Source organism: Euprymna scolopes, chromosome 22 (genome assembly GCF_053919585.1).
Source record: "Euprymna scolopes isolate OS-2025 chromosome 22, ASM5391958v1, whole genome shotgun sequence".
Classification (NCBI taxonomy): Eukaryota; Metazoa; Mollusca; class Cephalopoda; order Sepiida; family Sepiolidae; genus Euprymna; species Euprymna scolopes.
In genome coordinates, this window is record NC_136503.1 from 114,564,477 (window position 1) to 114,585,043 (window position 20,567).

The window sequence follows — 20,567 nt, forward strand, 5'->3', positions numbered from 1 at the left end:
ATATAAACAGACCCAAAAACACATATGTCTGCTTGCAGACAACATGCCATCGTGTTTCGTTAATTAATAGGCAGAATTAAATTGCAATTTCTTGGAATATACAAATCAAAACAAAAATATTAAATATCATTTTAAAGAAAATTTTATTCTGAATTCAGTCATAAGTTTTATATTGATTGACGTAGAAGAAATTTATTAATTACTGATTTAAAAACTGACTGTCAGATTAAGTAGCAGAATGTGCCTTGTCCAGCGCTAAACTGTACATCCTTTGGTATTACTATTTTATGGTGACTGGCAGCTATTAAGTCTAAACTTTACACTAGACATCTGTATGCATTTCATGAAAATATACCTGACTAGAGCATATCTCATATGTACCTTTGGGACCTGGTGAATGGGAGATAGTCATTCAACACCATTTATGTTTATATTAGTTTTTGATATAAAAAATAACAATATCCTTACATAAATAATTTTATCATTTTTAGAAGAGTGTTCTGTAGAGTTTGGAGAATTATGATTCCCAGCACTGGAACTCTTTGTTTTGTTCCATACACATGTGCATCTTTTGCTGGTGGAGGTTTACTCATCAAGCATGAGCAAAATACTGACTCCTTTCTCTTAGTTTGGCTATTTATGTTGAGCAACTCTCACCACTTCATTGGCAGTAGAGAAAGCATACCTTTTGCTTCTTTGAGGTGAGGATGTTTGCAGCATTATTACTACTAAGTCTTGTTAAACAGTGTGATGATGTATGAAATTGAAACCTGGCCAATAAAGAATGAGGATATGCATTACATGAAGAGAAATATGTCAGCTCTTATGTATTTAGAGGAAGATTAAATTTGGACAATGTAGGTAGATACGTGCAGAACAGAAGGTTTCAATGGTATTGCTATGTATGTGGAAAAAGATGGATGAGAGTTCCTGGTTTAGTAGATGTAGAACAGTTGAGGTAGTAGGTTCAGTTCACAGGAGGCAAAATAAAACATGGGAGGAAATGATGAGGATAGACATGAGAGAAAGAAGGACCAATAAAAACCTTGTTAGTTTAGAAGTCAATTTCTAAAAGCCAGCATTTTAAAATGGACGTTAAACCAAATATGATGATTATAACGACTTATAAATATGAATAAAAACAAATGTATACACATATCGGATTAACATTTACACTAACAGTAAAAAAAAAACGTTTCTAGGGAAATAACTCTGATCACGTTTGCACATTTTCCTGCAATTTTATCAGATATTGTGTATAAATGTTAAGAATCTAGAAGTGTTCAAATTATTTTACATTAAAGAGATTTTTTTCCTCACTAAGAATTGTGTAAGTTTGAATTGGAATTTGTAAGAAGTCAATTCAATGCAGAATTTTTTAAAATTAACATTTATTTAAAAATTTAAAATTAACTTCATTTTGATAATACCCGTCTTTATCAGGCATAGAAACAGTTTGTGGTTTTTCTTTTTATTCCTTATGACAAAGTGTCACTAGAAAAGTAAATAATTTAGATAAGACTGTCTTTTTTATTTTTAATGGAGCAAATGTTACTAAATAAGTATTTTAATAAGTATATGCTATTCAGAACTATAATGTAACCATTATGACACATTTTTTTTCATATCTTTTTTTGATTTAACATTTTTTAAAAATTTTATTAAAGGCTTAAGCGGATAAGATGAGTAACATATCATTTTCTAAATGATCCTTGGTGGTCTGATTATTAGTAGAAAAAGATTAATGCGAAAGTGGTCGACCATAGTCAAGGGTGACCTAAAGGCTTCCTTTTCATTATCATCAAAGTGTAGAAGGGTGTACAACTCCTTGCAAATGCAGAATGGAAGCATTAGAAATAATTCCATTATTTTCTCTAGAATTTGGTTTCCTTTTTACAGCAAATATGTCAAGATGAATTGCATCTTCCTGACTCGCCACCGTGTCTGTGTGGGATGTAGGGAAGAGGTAGAAATGCATTGAAAACACGCGTCCATTCACTTTAATGTCGAACACCTGAAGCAGATTTGATCTTGATTCTGTGAAATACTTTCAGTACACATTAGTCTAATATCTCTTAAGTGTACAGCTATTCTTGTAATAGAAAATGTAGTTGTCCAAGCAAAATGGCAGCATCAGTTCAATTAGAGAAGCTTTTCTGAGTAAAGAACTATCCAGTCAGGATAAGTAGAGTATAGTGGTCTTATGTCAAAATGGAAATCTATGAATGCAGAATTCAAAGAAATTCAATATATTTTATAAAGCGATTGTGGCATCTAATTGGTTTGTTCTTGTTGCCTATGGTTATAATAAATATAATCATGCAAATCTTTATGGTCATACCCTCTCAATATGACAAAAATAACAACTAATGGAATATTGTTATTTCTTTCTTATTTTAAGCTTACATAAATTTTTTTGTTTTTAACACTATTGAAAGAATAACAAATTCCATAATTTGCTTTGGAATTTAATTTACATTTTGATGAACTGCATCTTTCCAAATAACCCGTGCAGAGGTAATGGGAGAATCTCAAAAATCAACATCCATTCACCTTGATGTCAAACACCTACGAAAGAGCAAACAAGTTGATTTTGGAACAATTAATTTTAAAATAGGTAAAGTCTAAATTGATAACCTTAGCGGCATTAGATAGTTATAGTCAGCTAACATACTTCCTAACTTCCGGTATAGCACTGCCGTAAGCGGTGACAAAACAAGTCAGTTCTGGCGCTTCTGTTTTAGAGGAAGATTATCTAAGGGCAGTAACTCCCATTTACTAAAAAAAAAAAAGAAGCATTACCGAAACAGTTTACGAAAATTATTAAAAAATTTTTAAAATTGTATCACATATCGATCCCTTTTGATTTTTGATCTCGTCAAAAGACACATCCGGAAATTATGGGAGACTATGACCAAAATATTTCATGGAGTTTCTTGACGAAAAGGGAGAAGTATTCCTTCACATAATTCTTGCGATACTAGATCAATATGTGATATAATTTTTTTTTTTTTATTAACACAAGTTCATTTATTTTTCTGTAGTTTTGACATTCTTACATGTTATCTATTTTTGGTTTTGTGTACGTTAATAAACAAGTTTAATTATTTTGTTACTTAACATTGTTTCGTTTTTAGTTTGTTTCATTTTTCGATTGATTAACTAATTATAATTGTTCAGGTATAGTATTCGTGTATTAATATTTTTCATTTGGATTTTTTTGTTATTATTCAAAAATTTGTGTATTCGTTTTTGTTAAAATTTAATTTTCGTAAACTGTTTCGGCAATGATTCATATTTTAGTAAGTGGGAGTTCTCTCCCTTAGATAATCATCCTCTAGAACAGAAGCGCCTCCGTTTTTTCACTTTTCTTGTTCTTCAGTATTTCTATTGTGAAGCGATTTATTGAAATAAAATATAAGAAAAGAACATTATTGAAAACGAAATTATACAAATAAAATAAGTCTTTATTTGCACTTTTAATGACAAAATTTTAAAAATAAAGTTTTTTTATTTGAAACTTTATAAGAAATATGTTTATAGAAGTTAAAAAATAAGTTTTTTTTGTTTTTTTTTTAAATTAAAAAAAAACTTCTTTTTATAAGTTTTTAATTTGATTTTATATAATATATATATATATATATATATATATATATATATATATATATATAGGATTGAAATGTAGTTTGCTTGAAGCATTGTGTGGGATCGGTATGTAGTAGAGATTTAGAAGGCTGCAACAATGCGAGGAATGAAATATAGTCATTATTCTCGTCTCCTTTCACCAACAATGACTATATTTAATTCCTCGCATTGTGATAGCCTTCTAAATCTCTACTACATATATATATATATATATGAAAATATAAAATAAAATTATTGAAATCAAAATAACAAATGAAATTATTGAAATCAAAATAAAAAGATTTCAAACATCATAAAAGAAACGCATCCAATACATAATATTCCCAAAATAGTTTTAAAAGATTTTAAAAAAGTATTTTCAATAGTTACTTAAAAAAAACAAACTAATTTCAATAATTCTTATTCAAAATAAGATCGAAAAAAATTTTTAAAGATAATTAAATAAAAAAAAAAGAAAGAAAAGAATGACCAGAAAAACATAATAAAAAGAGTACATGCACAGGGGAGATATAGGCGTGAGAGAAAAAAAAGTGGAGAAACTGATTTGTCTCGTCACCACTTCCGGTAGTGCTACACCGGAAGTTGAAAGTATGTTAGCTGACCATCAAATTAATCTTGAATCACTGTTTTTGCTAATTGAATAATCTTTTCTTTTTTTTTTTTAATGTGCATGAAACCTGAAATGACATTATGTAGTGGAAGTCATTTATCTGTTGTATATTCCTGCTGTGCTTGAAAATATTTCTATTCTATGGACTTCCATCATGAATACAGATTCCACCAACAAAGGTGGGATTGGACCTAGTAATTTACTCCCATTCATCCATTCGCATATTTCTCAATAATCACACCTTGGATTTTTAAAAATTTTGCACAAACATTAGTCATGATGAAAGTAAATTTTTCACTCATGGTGTGGGGACCCCGCATGCTCAGCTTGTTCAGACTAAAACATACTTATCTAAGTACTCTTTGTTTATGTGGTTCCAGAATATATTTGAATATTGAGGGATTTATCTCCAGAACCCTATATAGGAGTTTGTAACATATTTCCATTCTATGAATATTTGGTATGAATGCTGATCCTACAATATTATAACATTTGGATAGAACAGATACTAAGCTTTGATCCTAGAGCAAAGGCTAAGAAAGTGCACATTAGTTTCAGTTTCATATTGGATACTACAGCAAAATGAGATGAAGTTTAAAAAAAAAAATTTTTTTATTTAAAGCAATCGAGTGATTCCATCTTTTAAGAAAGGATTAACGAGTTATAATGTACCTACGGACATAAAATTACACCGGTGCATTATCATATAGACTAGCAAAAATATGTGACTGGAAGAGGTATGTTTTTACTAGTGTTATGTTTCAGTCTAGGGATATGAATGTGCAACAAATTAAAAGAAAGAATTAATAAAACTCAGAATTAAAATAAATATTTATTTTAACAAAACATACAAAATATTTACAAGTAAATACACTTTCTTCTTACTTCTGCTATTAGCTTTGAAAGCAAATTAGAAGGTGATGGTGAAAATATACAGAAATCTTTGTATTTATTGGAATTCCAGTTTCTTCAAATGATGCGATGGTTGGTTTTTAAGGAGTTTCTTTTGGCAGGATTTTCATCCTAGAAAAATTGCAGGAGTTTATAACTTCAAATTAACCACTTCATTAACAAACTGATGCAGCTTTTAGAGCAGTGTCCTTATATAGGTTTTCTGCAAAGAATTTTCTTGGTTGTTTTTAGAAAACTCTAGAACATTCTCAATAGAACATTTTAATGTTCCATTCCAGATTGTTCCGAAAACATTCTAAACAGAATATTTTAATATTCTATTTTTACAAGGATGGGGGAATATCATAAAACCAGGCTGGTGGATCCACCCATAATATAAGAAGCAATTTTATAATTATGTAATATTCATACAAATTATTTATTTAAAAACTATGTTGATGCACTATATATATATATATATATATTTGCAGAGATTTTTTTTTTAAATATGACTTAAATAAAATCTATGACATCATCTCAAAGCTATTATTTTCTACTTCAGCTGGTGTATTAAGATTTATTTATAAGAAAGACTTCTTAGACTGAAGATACGGTTTTAACTTTGATTTTCAATCATGGCATTCATTTTGGTTGATAGGAATTTATTATTTTGTATTAATGCATACAAAATATTGTTACTTTTTTTTTTTTTTTTTTTTTTTTACATAGGCATAACCACTTATCAAGGCCCAGAGACCACTTGAGGATAAGGGTTAAGAGTGTACAGTAGTCAATTGGACAATATAGTAATCATTAGTAATGGAAAATCGGTAAATTTAACTTAAGTAGAACGGCTCATCAAAAACTTGTTGATGTTGAACTTGAAGACAACCATATTGTAGTCAGCCGGAAAGCAGGAAAACTGAAGACAATTCCAAAGGCATGCAGTTCTAAGAAAGAAGCTTTGTTCATGGAATCTACGTTTAGGTTTAGGCACAGATAAAGAGTGGGGGGAATTATTGATAGTGGTTTCAGCTAGTGCTTCTTGTGAAATTTTGGCGAGGGGACCAAAGTGTTTCTTGTGAAAGTTTGGCGAGGGGACCAAAGTGTTTCTTGTGAAAGTTTGGCGAGGGGGGCACTTGCCATGAAAATAACGATAAAGCAGAGATAAACTCGCAACATCTCTTCTGTGAGATAGAGGTTGCAGGGAAGAGAAAAGGACATCTCCTACGAGATTACAAAGTCTATTTTGAACTCTATTAAGGCAGGACAAGTCCTTTCTAGCAGCTCCTGGCCAGATGTGGCAACAGTACTCCATCCTTGGACATACCTGGTTTTTATATAGATAGAGAATTGCATCAGCAGTGAGATATCTACTAGAGCAATAGAAGGATCCCACCATTTTTCCAGCGGCCTTGGCAACAGATTTGATGTACATGTTCCATTTAAGATCAGGAGTAAAGGTCAAGCCCAGAAGCTTGTCAAAACATGAGACCTCCCCAAGACGAGAGCCATTCATTTCAATTGATGCCAGATGGGGATCAGAATGTTGATGATGTAAAGATAGAAGCTTGGTTTTAGATGCATTAAAAGTAACCAACCACTCCTTTCCCCATTGTACCACGTGCTCAAGATCAGAGGAGAGAGAATCTGAGAGAACTTGATCGTTTACTGTCTTAGATGTGCTACCAGAGATGGTAGTGTCATCAGCATAATGTCTACGAATGATGTAAGGATATTAAATAAAAGGTTCTGTTAGAAATTCCATACAGATTCCTGGTTCAATAAGATACACCTGAAGAAGGTTAGAGATTACATTGGCCAAAACATGAGAATAGCATCCAGAATGAGAACATGCTTGCTAAAAACATAAAAATATAAATTTTCACATCAACATAATTTAGATGTTCATGGGGGAGGGGTGTTTTCACATTTGAGATGACATTAAAATGCAATAGGGTAGACTGTTAAAGATAGGTTAAAATTCTGATAATATCCACAAAATCACAAGAATTTTTGTTACAAATCAGCCAGATTGGAAGTTATAAATTTTTCTGTATCCAAGGGAGACAACTGACATTTAAGCATTTCCTGATTAAATCCTGCTTGAACATTTTCTCTTAATCTTGTTTCATCCGCTTAACTTTTCTTAACATGGTATTCATTGTTTTTGTTAAAAGAAATTCTGTTTTAAATATTCTAATTTAAATATTCTAATTTTTGACATGGCTTCTCCAATAATCATAGATATTCCAATTTTTTGCCATAACAAATTTATATATAAATTATGGTAGCACAAAACAGACACTATTTTGATGTTATGCGTGCTTTGTAAAGTTTATTTATGATTTCTTTAATTCCCTTAAATTACAAATATAATGACCATTTTCATGTTCTGTAGTTTAAAACAGACACAATATAACAACAGCTGCAATCTTATGTAATAAAACTAACATATGCTGCTGCTTCTTCTTCTTCTTCTTCTTCTTCTTCTTCTTTTGTTTTTCTAATAATTAATTGAGGGACATCATCTACTCTGGTGGTCCTCAGTCCAGGTAATCGGATAGCTACACACATGGAAATATTTAATAAGGTCAATTTGATAAAAAAAAAAAAACTTATAGGAGGGTTGACTTTCCTTGCCAAACAATTTTTCATGATCAACACTAATTGCGTCCTCAGCCAAGCCATTCAGTCAGCTTTTATGTAGCAGTACCACATCATTTTTTCTTTACATCGAATAAACTCAAATCAAGTATTATTGAAAAGAGTATAAAAAACTAAGAAATATTATCTTTAGTTTTTTTAATCTGCCAATTAGAACTGGAGTTATGTCCATTCAAAGTATAAAAAAAATGCATGGTTCATTGGACATTTTGTCTTAAGTCAGTCCTATTCAAATGCATATAAGCTTGTGACTGAAAATACTAGAAAATTTGCACAATTTACAGACTAACCTATCTTTAAAAAGTTGTAAATTCAGATCTTGTTAAGATATGAAATTTTACATGTTATCATAACACCATGAAGGTTCAGATGGCTGTATTTACGGCCATCTCTCTTGGTAACTTACAAACTAATTAGCATATTTCAGTTTCATTTTAACAGATTTAAGTAGAAATGTCATAAAAACAGCTATGAAAAATGGTAAGGCATCATATGAAGTTTTAATCTGATGGACATTATCATTTGTCATTGAAAAATCCAAGATGGCGACCAGGACACAATTCAAAGAAATTATTATCAAAATATGGCTTGTAGCATATCAAATGAAAGAAAATTTTACACAGATTACAATTATAATGTTTTCAAGTATATTAAACTAATTAGCATAATTAAGTTTCATTTTAATGCCTTTAAGTTGCCGTGACTATCGGGTGGGTTTATATATTTTATATAAGTTTTTATATAAGTTTTTCGTCGTTGTTTAGACTTCAAAAATTTCGAGACATTGTGGTCATTTTCTTGTTCTCATGTAATGCTCCACACTACTTGTTTTTTTAAATAGAATAAACATTTAAAACACAAAAAAATTTATTGAGGTAGGTAACTTAGCTTGCCTTTAGTAACATTTATTTGTCATATATTTGCTTTGTGACCTCTTTTTCATATCTCTGTGGATTATAAAACAAACCCAATAAATGTTATCATAGGCGTTGCATGTTTTAACTCATTTAAATGTTTTTTTACTTAAATAAATCAAGTGGTATCAAGTGAAGTTATTTTAATTAAAATTAAACAAAAACAATTTTTTCATGAAATAAAACAAAATTACCCTTATTTTTTAATATTATTTTCAAGTTCAAGTTTTAGAATATCCTTTTTATTACATTGTTAGGTGAAAGTACACAGTAATTACAAAACACTCTCTCTTCCCCATGTTAACCATAAGTTTCTAAATAATAACATTAGTACAATATAATTATAATTTTTATTAAATTGTTACATGAAATAGTCAGAATAATTACAAAACACCTTATCTACATTAATAAGAATGGGTTTCTAAATAAAGTGTTTCAGAAGTTTGAGGGACTCTGTTTTAGAGTTGCAGATTCCCCCCCCCCTCCTTCAATAAAAGTTTATCCAAAATTCAAGAAATCAACCAATTTTAATAACATTTTCAGGATTTCTTAACAGTAATATAATATAAACGTGTATAAAAATGATAACATTTTTTGGATGTCTTATTTGTTGTATTAAATATTCCTTATCCTGTTTAAATTTGTTTTTCATTTATTTTCATACAAATAAACTTCCAGTACTTATACACTTATATCAACGTCTGAAATAATGTTATTATCTAGAAATCCATTTTTAAGATGGGAAGGGGGAGGGTGCTTTGTAGTTATTCTCTATTTATATATATAACAATTTAATAATAAAAAAAAGACATTGTAAAACTTAAATTTGACTTGAAAATACTATTTTTAAAAAATAGCACCGTAACATAAGTGCTTAAGCACCAAACTTTCTTCTATTCAATTTTTTGTTTGAATTGAATATTTAAAAAAAACTTTTTTCTGACATTAAAATAGAACATTACTAAAATATTTTTCTTTTCCTAATCAAAAACTGATGTTTTCTAAATAAAAAAAAAAAAAAAAATGTATCTCATTGCTGTAAACCACTGTGTAGACAAACGTTTTGAATTTACATGACGGCATCACACGTTGCTCGTGACGGACGGCACACAAAAAAAAGACAATCAAATATTGGCACTCGCCATCATTTCTATCGATGTGCACGTAAAAAGTTCTTAACCAATTCTTTTCAAATTTTATAACTAAAGAAATAAATATATTAGCTATTACATACCATTTGAACAAAGTTTCTACCTTGATTTATTTTTGTACTAAAAAGCCTCAACTTCAAGATGTTCTGGAAAGTCGCACATGGTTTGTTTAAATTCCGTGACAAAAACAATTCTTTTCTCTTATTGTTTTAAAAATATAAAACGTCATCAACTAGTAGAACTTCCATGTCGAGTATTTATATAAACAGACCCAAAAACACATATGTCTGCTTGCAGACAACATGCCATCGTGTTTCGTTAATTAATAGGCAGAATTAAATTGCAATTTCTTGGAATATACAAATCAAAACAAAAATATTAAATATCATTTTAAAGAAAATTTTATTCTGAATTCAGTCATAAGTTTTATATTGATTGACGTAGAAGAAATTTATTAATTACTGATTTAAAAACTGACTGTCAGATTAAGTAGCAGAATGTGCCTTGTCCAGCGCTAAACTGTACATCCTTTGGTATTACTATTTTATGGTGACTGGCAGCTATTAAGTCTAAACTTTACACTAGACATCTGTATGCATTTCATGAAAATATACCTGACTAGAGCATATCTCATATGTACCTTTGGGACCTGGTGAATGGGAGATAGTCATTCAACACCATTTATGTTTATATTAGTTTTTGATATAAAAAATAACAATATCCTTACATAAATAATTTTATCATTTTTAGAAGAGTGTTCTGTAGAGTTTGGAGAATTATGATTCCCAGCACTGGAACTCTTTGTTTTGTTCCATACACATGTGCATCTTTTGCTGGTGGAGGTTTACTCATCAAGCATGAGCAAAATACTGACTCCTTTCTCTTAGTTTGGCTATTTATGTTGAGCAACTCTCACCACTTCATTGGCAGTAGAGAAAGCATACCTTTTGCTTCTTTGAGGTGAGGATGTTTGCAGCATTATTACTACTAAGTCTTGTTAAACAGTGTGATGATGTATGAAATTGAAACCTGGCCAATAAAGAATGAGGATATGCATTACATGAAGAGAAATATGTCAGCTCTTATGTATTTAGAGGAAGATTAAATTTGGACAATGTAGGTAGATACGTGCAGAACAGAAGGTTTCAATGGTATTGCTATGTATGTGGAAAAAGATGGATGAGAGTTCCTGGTTTAGTAGATGTAGAACAGTTGAGGTAGTAGGTTCAGTTCACAGGAGGCAAAATAAAACATGGGAGGAAATGATGAGGATAGACATGAGAGAAAGAAGGACCAATAAAAACCTTGTTAGTTTAGAAGTCAATTTCTAAAAGCCAGCATTTTAAAATGGACGTTAAACCAAATATGATGATTATAACGACTTATAAATATGAATAAAAACAAATGTATACACATATCGGATTAACATTTACACTAACAGTAAAAAAAAAACGTTTCTAGGGAAATAACTCTGATCACGTTTGCACATTTTCCTGCAATTTTATCAGATATTGTGTATAAATGTTAAGAATCTAGAAGTGTTCAAATTATTTTACATTAAAGAGATTTTTTTCCTCACTAAGAATTGTGTAAGTTTGAATTGGAATTTGTAAGAAGTCAATTCAATGCAGAATTTTTTAAAATTAACATTTATTTAAAAATTTAAAATTAACTTCATTTTGATAATACCCGTCTTTATCAGGCATAGAAACAGTTTGTGGTTTTTCTTTTTATTCCTTATGACAAAGTGTCACTAGAAAAGTAAATAATTTAGATAAGACTGTCTTTTTTATTTTTAATGGAGCAAATGTTACTAAATAAGTATTTTAATAAGTATATGCTATTCAGAACTATAATGTAACCATTATGACACATTTTTTTTCATATCTTTTTTTGATTTAACATTTTTTAAAAATTTTATTAAAGGCTTAAGCGGATAAGATGAGTAACATATCATTTTCTAAATGATCCTTGGTGGTCTGATTATTAGTAGAAAAAGATTAATGCGAAAGTGGTCGACCATAGTCAAGGGTGACCTAAAGGCTTCCTTTTCATTATCATCAAAGTGTAGAAGGGTGTACAACTCCTTGCAAATGCAGAATGGAAGCATTAGAAATAATTCCATTATTTTCTCTAGAATTTGGTTTCCTTTTTACAGCAAATATGTCAAGATGAATTGCATCTTCCTGACTCGCCACCGTGTCTGTGTGGGATGTAGGGAAGAGGTAGAAATGCATTGAAAACACGCGTCCATTCACTTTAATGTCGAACACCTGAAGCAGATTTGATCTTGATTCTGTGAAATACTTTCAGTACACATTAGTCTAATATCTCTTAAGTGTACAGCTATTCTTGTAATAGAAAATGTAGTTGTCCAAGCAAAATGGCAGCATCAGTTCAATTAGAGAAGCTTTTCTGAGTAAAGAACTATCCAGTCAGGATAAGTAGAGTATAGTGGTCTTATGTCAAAATGGAAATCTATGAATGCAGAATTCAAAGAAATTCAATATATTTTATAAAGCGATTGTGGCATCTAATTGGTTTGTTCTTGTTGCCTATGGTTATAATAAATATAATCATGCAAATCTTTATGGTCATACCCTCTCAATATGACAAAAATAACAACTAATGGAATATTGTTATTTCTTTCTTATTTTAAGCTTACATAAATTTTTTTGTTTTTAACACTATTGAAAGAATAACAAATTCCATAATTTGCTTTGGAATTTAATTTACATTTTGATGAACTGCATCTTTCCAAATAACCCGTGCAGAGGTAATGGGAGAATCTCAAAAATCAACATCCATTCACCTTGATGTCAAACACCTACGAAAGAGCAAACAAGTTGATTTTGGAACAATTAATTTTAAAATAGGTAAAGTCTAAATTGATAACCTTAGCGGCATTAGATAGTTATAGTCAGCTAACATACTTCCTAACTTCCGGTATAGCACTGCCGTAAGCGGTGACAAAACAAGTCAGTTCTGGCGCTTCTGTTTTAGAGGAAGATTATCTAAGGGCAGTAACTCCCATTTACTAAAAAAAAAAAAGAAGCATTACCGAAACAGTTTACGAAAATTATTAAAAAATTTTTAAAATTGTATCACATATCGATCCCTTTTGATTTTTGATCTCGTCAAAAGACACATCCGGAAATTATGGGAGACTATGACCAAAATATTTCATGGAGTTTCTTGACGAAAAGGGAGAAGTATTCCTTCACATAATTCTTGCGATACTAGATCAATATGTGATATAATTTTTTTTTTTTTATTAACACAAGTTCATTTATTTTTCTGTAGTTTTGACATTCTTACATGTTATCTATTTTTGGTTTTGTGTACGTTAATAAACAAGTTTAATTATTTTGTTACTTAACATTGTTTCGTTTTTAGTTTGTTTCATTTTTCGATTGATTAACTAATTATAATTGTTCAGGTATAGTATTCGTGTATTAATATTTTTCATTTGGATTTTTTTGTTATTATTCAAAAATTTGTGTATTCGTTTTTGTTAAAATTTAATTTTCGTAAACTGTTTCGGCAATGATTCATATTTTAGTAAGTGGGAGTTCTCTCCCTTAGATAATCATCCTCTAGAACAGAAGCGCCTCCGTTTTTTCACTTTTCTTGTTCTTCAGTATTTCTATTGTGAAGCGATTTATTGAAATAAAATATAAGAAAAGAACATTATTGAAAACGAAATTATACAAATAAAATAAGTCTTTATTTGCACTTTTAATGACAAAATTTTAAAAATAAAGTTTTTTTTATTTGAAACTTTATAAGAAATATGTTTATAGAAGTTAAAAAATAAGTTTTTTTTGTTTTTTTTTTAAATTAAAAAAAAACTTCTTTTTATAAGTTTTTAATTTGATTTTATATAATATATATATATATATATATATATATATATATATATATATATATATATAGGATTGAAATGTAGTTTGCTTGAAGCATTGTGTGGGATCGGTATGTAGTAGAGATTTAGAAGGCTGCAACAATGCGAGGAATGAAATATAGTCATTATTCTCGTCTCCTTTCACCAACAATGACTATATTTAATTCCTCGCATTGTGATAGCCTTCTAAATCTCTACTACATATATATATATATATATGAAAATATAAAATAAAATTATTGAAATCAAAATAACAAATGAAATTATTGAAATCAAAATAAAAAGATTTCAAACATCATAAAAGAAACGCATCCAATACATAATATTCCCAAAATAGTTTTAAAAGATTTTAAAAAAGTATTTTCAATAGTTACTTAAAAAAAACAAACTAATTTCAATAATTCTTATTCAAAATAAGATCGAAAAAAATTTTTAAAGATAATTAAATAAAAAAAAAAGAAAGAAAAGAATGACCAGAAAAACATAATAAAAAGAGTACATGCACAGGGGAGATATAGGCGTGAGAGAAAAAAAAGTGGAGAAACTGATTTGTCTCGTCACCACTTCCGGTAGTGCTACACCGGAAGTTGAAAGTATGTTAGCTGACCATCAAATTAATCTTGAATCACTGTTTTTGCTAATTGAATAATCTTTTCTTTTTTTTTTTTAATGTGCATGAAACCTGAAATGACATTATGTAGTGGAAGTCATTTATCTGTTGTATATTCCTGCTGTGCTTGAAAATATTTCTATTCTATGGACTTCCATCATGAATACAGATTCCACCAACAAAGGTGGGATTGGACCTAGTAATTTACTCCCATTCATCCATTCGCATATTTCTCAATAATCACACCTTGGATTTTTAAAAATTTTGCACAAACATTAGTCATGATGAAAGTAAATTTTTCACTCATGGTGTGGGGACCCCGCATGCTCAGCTTGTTCAGACTAAAACATACTTATCTAAGTACTCTTTGTTTATGTGGTTCCAGAATATATTTGAATATTGAGGGATTTATCTCCAGAACCCTATATAGGAGTTTGTAACATATTTCCATTCTATGAATATTTGGTATGAATGCTGATCCTACAATATTATAACATTTGGATAGAACAGATACTAAGCTTTGATCCTAGAGCAAAGGCTAAGAAAGTGCACATTAGTTTCAGTTTCATATTGGATACTACAGCAAAATGAGATGAAGTTTAAAAAAAAAAATTTTTTTATTTAAAGCAATCGAGTGATTCCATCTTTTAAGAAAGGATTAACGAGTTATAATGTACCTACGGACATAAAATTACACCGGTGCATTATCATATAGACTAGCAAAAATATGTGACTGGAAGAGGTATGTTTTTACTAGTGTTATGTTTCAGTCTAGGGATATGAATGTGCAACAAATTAAAAGAAAGAATTAATAAAACTCAGAATTAAAATAAATATTTATTTTAACAAAACATACAAAATATTTACAAGTAAATACACTTTCTTCTTACTTCTGCTATTAGCTTTGAAAGCAAATTAGAAGGTGATGGTGAAAATATACAGAAATCTTTGTATTTATTGGAATTCCAGTTTCTTCAAATGATGCGATGGTTGGTTTTTAAGGAGTTTCTTTTGGCAGGATTTTCATCCTAGAAAAATTGCAGGAGTTTATAACTTCAAATTAACCACTTCATTAACAAACTGATGCAGCTTTTAGAGCAGTGTCCTTATATAGGTTTTCTGCAAAGAATTTTCTTGGTTGTTTTTAGAAAACTCTAGAACATTCTCAATAGAACATTTTAATGTTCCATTCCAGATTGTTCCGAAAACATTCTAAACAGAATATTTTAATATTCTATTTTTACAAGGATGGGGGAATATCATAAAACCAGGCTGGTGGATCCACCCATAATATAAGAAGCAATTTTATAATTATGTAATATTCATACAAATTATTTATTTAAAAACTATGTTGATGCACTATATATATATATATATATATTTGCAGAGATTTTTTTTTTAAATATGACTTAAATAAAATCTATGACATCATCTCAAAGCTATTATTTTCTACTTCAGCTGGTGTATTAAGATTTATTTATAAGAAAGACTTCTTAGACTGAAGATACGGTTTTAACTTTGATTTTCAATCATGGCATTCATTTTGGTTGATAGGAATTTATTATTTTGTATTAATGCATACAAAATATTGTTACTTTTTTTTTTTTTTTTTTTTTTTTACATAGGCATAACCACTTATCAAGGCCCAGAGACCACTTGAGGATAAGGGTTAAGAGTGTACAGTAGTCAATTGGACAATATAGTAATCATTAGTAATGGAAAATCGGTAAATTTAACTTAAGTAGAACGGCTCATCAAAAACTTGTTGATGTTGAACTTGAAGACAACCATATTGTAGTCAGCCGGAAAGCAGGAAAACTGAAGACAATTCCAAAGGCATGCAGTTCTAAGAAAGAAGCTTTGTTCATGGAATCTACGTTTAGGTTTAGGCACAGATAAAGAGTGGGGGGAATTATTGATAGTGGTTTCAGCTAGTGCTTCTTGTGAAATTTTGGCGAGGGGACCAAAGTGTTTCTTGTGAAAGTTTGGCGAGGGGACCAAAGTGTTTCTTGTGAAAGTTTGGCGAGGGGGGCACTTGCCATGAAAATAACGATAAAGCAGAGATAAACTCGCAACATCTCTTCTGTGAGATAGAGGTTGCAGGGAAGAGAAAAGGACATCTCCTACGAGATTACAAAGTCTATTTTGAACTCTATTAAGGCAGGACAAGTCCTTTCTAGCAGCTCCTGGCCAGATGTGGCAACAGTACTCCATCCTTGGACATACCTGGTTTTTATATAGATAGAGAATTGCATCAGCAGTGAGATATCTACTAGAGCAATAGAAGGATCCCACCATTTTTCCAGCGGCCTTGGCAACAGATTTGATGTACATGTTCCATTTAAGATCAGGAGTAAAGGTCAAGCCCAGAAGCTTGTCAAAACATGAGACCTCCCCAAGACGAGAGCCATTCATTTCAATTGATGCCAGATGGGGATCAGAATGTTGATGATGTAAAGATAGAAGCTTGGTTTTAGATGCATTAAAAGTAACCAACCACTCCTTTCCCCATTGTACCACGTGCTCAAGATCAGAGGAGAGAGAATCTGAGAGAACTTGATCGTTTACTGTCTTAGATGTGCTACCAGAGATGGTAGTGTCATCAGCATAATGTCTACGAATGATGTAAGGATGTGATTTGGAAGATCACTAATGTAGATCAGGAAGAGAATTGGGCCCAGGATGGATTGTTAATTATTTTTTATTAATGCATACAAAATATTAAAAAAATTTTTATTAACGCATACAAAATATTGTTAATTTTTTTTATTAATGCATACAAAATATTGTTAAAAAATTTTTTTTATTAACACATACAAAATATTGTTAAAATTTTTTTTATTAATGCATACAAAATATTGTTAAAAAAATTTTTATTAACGCATACAAAATATTGTTAACATTTTTTTTATTAATACATACAAAATATTAAAAGAATTTTTATTAATGCATACAAAATATGTTAAATTTCTAAAACAAGTTAAGATATTCATTTAACAGAAAAACTTCCTCACACAGAAAATGTCCCTTATGAGTGGATTGCTTTTCTTTTTGTCTCTGACAATCACAAATTATTTATTTTTCCAGTTTTTATATATTTTTTTTCTTTTCTTTTCAGACTTCTTGGTCTTCTCTTCATGCAAATCTATTTATCGGGATCTTAATGGAGCTTTTTATCTCTTTACCATTTTTATCAACATTTTGCTGGACTCTGTTGACACCCTTTTTGAAAAAGGTGCCTCCAATTCCAATACAATCAAAATTTCACCATTTCAATTGGCAGAAACAAAAAGCAAAACATTTTTTTCAGTTCTTTTGGAACCAAATCATTTTCTTCTTTGCCTTCACTTGCCTTATCTTATAAAAGAAGAATCGGTTCTTAATTTCTTCAAGCTTTTTTCTTTTTTTTTTTACTTTGATTGGTTTCCATGGCAACATATCTATTGTTAAACTTTTTTTATAAATAAATATTCTGAATACAATATTTTAAATTCCTTCGAGTCAGTGTTTATCAAATTGAATCATTTCGAGTTGATTTACGATAACCATCATGCTTATATTTGTTTTAACTGGATCAGCTTCAGTTGATGCATTCATACCAAGTTGATGATACATCCTCGACAATCAGTCTGACAGACAATGGTTTATGTTTCTGAATTTTTGAGCTGGAAATTGAGTGCTTGCATTATTTGGATTCTTCAGATTACAGAATAGAATGATAAAATTGTCACTCTAGAAAAGACAACATGATTCCATTTCCGTTTGCAGACCATCTACGAGTTGTGTACAAATCTTAAGAGTGATAGGAACCTTCTATCATGTCTGAATATGACAATGTTCAACGAGCAAGATCGGAAGTACGCTACTGTACAACTCATGCTCTCTACCAATCCAAGTTATGACAACAGGACCCTTGCCAGCACCCTCAAAATGCAAATTTAGACAGTTCAACACTTGAGGGCACAGCTTAACAAAGTTTCTGGCCACGGTTATGGTCTTTGGTGTGGTTTCAAGTGAGGGCCACATCATGCCACCTCACATCTCACAAGTTGGCTTGAAAGTCAACACTAAAATGTACCTGGATGTGCTGAAGAGTGTGGTAATCCCCTGGTGCGATCAGGTAGCCACTGGCAGACCCTGGGTGTGGCGACAGGACTCAGCGTCGGCCCACAAGTCCAAAGAGACTTAGGGTTGACTTCAGAAGGAGTACTACGACTTTGTACCCTTCTCTCACTAGCTCCCGTCCTCCTCTGACCTGAACCTGTTGGATTAATTCATTTGGTCATATGTCAAGAACATCACCAACATGACCTCCCATAACATCAAAACCAGCCAGATCACTGCCATCTGCTGAGTGTTCACCTAGGTCCTGCCGGCGCTTGTGGAAAAAGCATGTTCCCAGTTCCAGACCCATATCGAGGCAATGATTAAGACTACATTGAATAGATATCAGCTCTACTACATAATCAACTTGAATTGATTTTTTTTCAATAAAAGGTTTAAAATGAAGCTGTAGTTTTGTTTTCCTTCGAGCGACAATTTTATTGTTCCACCTTCTACTATTGTCATCTTGAGTGTTTTTTTTGTTTTTTTCTCACATTTCAGTCAATGTAACCTCCAACCTTCTTCAGGTATATCTTGTCGAATTCAGGTATCTACATGGACTTTTAAATGGAATCCTTTATTCAATCCACAGGGATAGCATGCTCTTATTCTGTCAGCCATGGCTGCGTAGAACTCTTAAATAATTTTCAATTTTATTTTGGATGTCACCTGCACTAAGGATTGAACCTTCAACCTATAGAAGAGTGCAACTATACAGTTGAATTTTACCTAGTACTTTATCCACTGTACCACACTTGTAAAGTCACACTCACCTGGAGGTTGAAGGTTCAATCCTCAATGAGGCGACACTCTAAAAACAGTTGCAAATTACTTAGAGCTTCTACCCACTCATGACTGAGGGAACAAAAATGGATTAAATGGGTTCTGTTTGAAATGCCGACAAATCTAAATAATATGGATAGGGTGGATTATTGTGATTTCTTCTGGTTCTGTCAGACTAAAGTATGGTTCTGTTTAGTCTTGGAATGTTATCACTTTGAAAAAAGGTTTGTTTTTTGCTAATCACCTGAGGTAGCATCATCTTGCTGATGGTGGTTGCTTGTATCTCTCATTCTTTTTTTCTCTTTTTCAGCCAGTAATTCTTAGATGTTTATTTAGATGTTTATATCCATTGACCATAAAACGCTTTGGATAATTACAGATTTCAAAGTAGTTCTACTAAAATAGTCTAATTTTAAAAACTAAAACACTTTAAGTTTAAAAATACCAATTTTTATTTTATTTTCTTCCTTTGGGCATGAGGCAGCCAAACCAGCTGCCAACATTGCCCTGCTTTTTATTGAAACCAGCCGAGAGCTCTTTTCAGTATCCTCATTATTCCCCTAAGTGCAATTGTCTGAATCTCTTTTGCACTTGGTTCACCAGGAATATTAGTTAGGTAAGACTTCAGTTTCTTCTATATAAGCCCAGTGGCACCAATAATAACTGGTATCCTTAATATCTCTCTAATGTCCCAGTTTCTTTTCATATCATACATGAGACCTTGATATTTGGTCTGTTTCTCCCTTTCAGCTCTGTTCAGGCTTCCATCATTAGGGACACTCACTTCAACCAAAGTTGCCACTTTCTCTGACTTATTCCATATAACTATGTCAGGTTTCACAGCAGCATTTTCAAGGTAGGTGGCTGTAGGGATTACATGGTCATAATGTATGGTGTATGAGTCATTTCCAACTGTTCTTTCAGGTTAATGCTCCCAGGACTTACTGCTACACTGGATGTTTAATTATTTACAGATGGTCCAGTGGAGGTACTTACATACTCCATCATGTCTCGCTGTATAGTAGCCATCCCCCAAAAGAACCTTGCAACTTGATACCAGATGACTCACACTTTCCAATTCTGTATGGCAGAACCTGCATTTGTTGTCATTAATGATACCTGCCATCTTCTTGAATGCATTGCTCATCAATCTCTGGTCTTGAGCAGCCATTATAACCCCTACCTGATTGTGGTGGAGGGCTCCCTTCTTGAGCCAGTCAAAGGAACCTTCTTTGTCTATGTATTTCTGGAAGAGTTCCCCCAGAAAATACTTTGCACTCTGATGTTG

The 20,567-nt window shown here is 31.1% G+C and overlaps 1 protein-coding gene across 1 annotated transcript in view; it reads left to right on the forward strand.

Moving 5' to 3' along the window:
• Positions 1–17,876, forward strand: part of LOC145243672 (protein MANBAL-like) — a 36,681-nt gene extending 18,805 nt beyond the window's left edge. The window contains exon 3 of the mRNA XM_080106720.1: positions 17,511–17,876. The gene's annotated coding sequence lies outside the window, so the exon portion shown is untranslated. The remainder of the gene's footprint in view (positions 1–17,510) is intronic.
• The last annotated feature ends 2,691 nt before the right edge of the window (positions 17,877–20,567 follow it).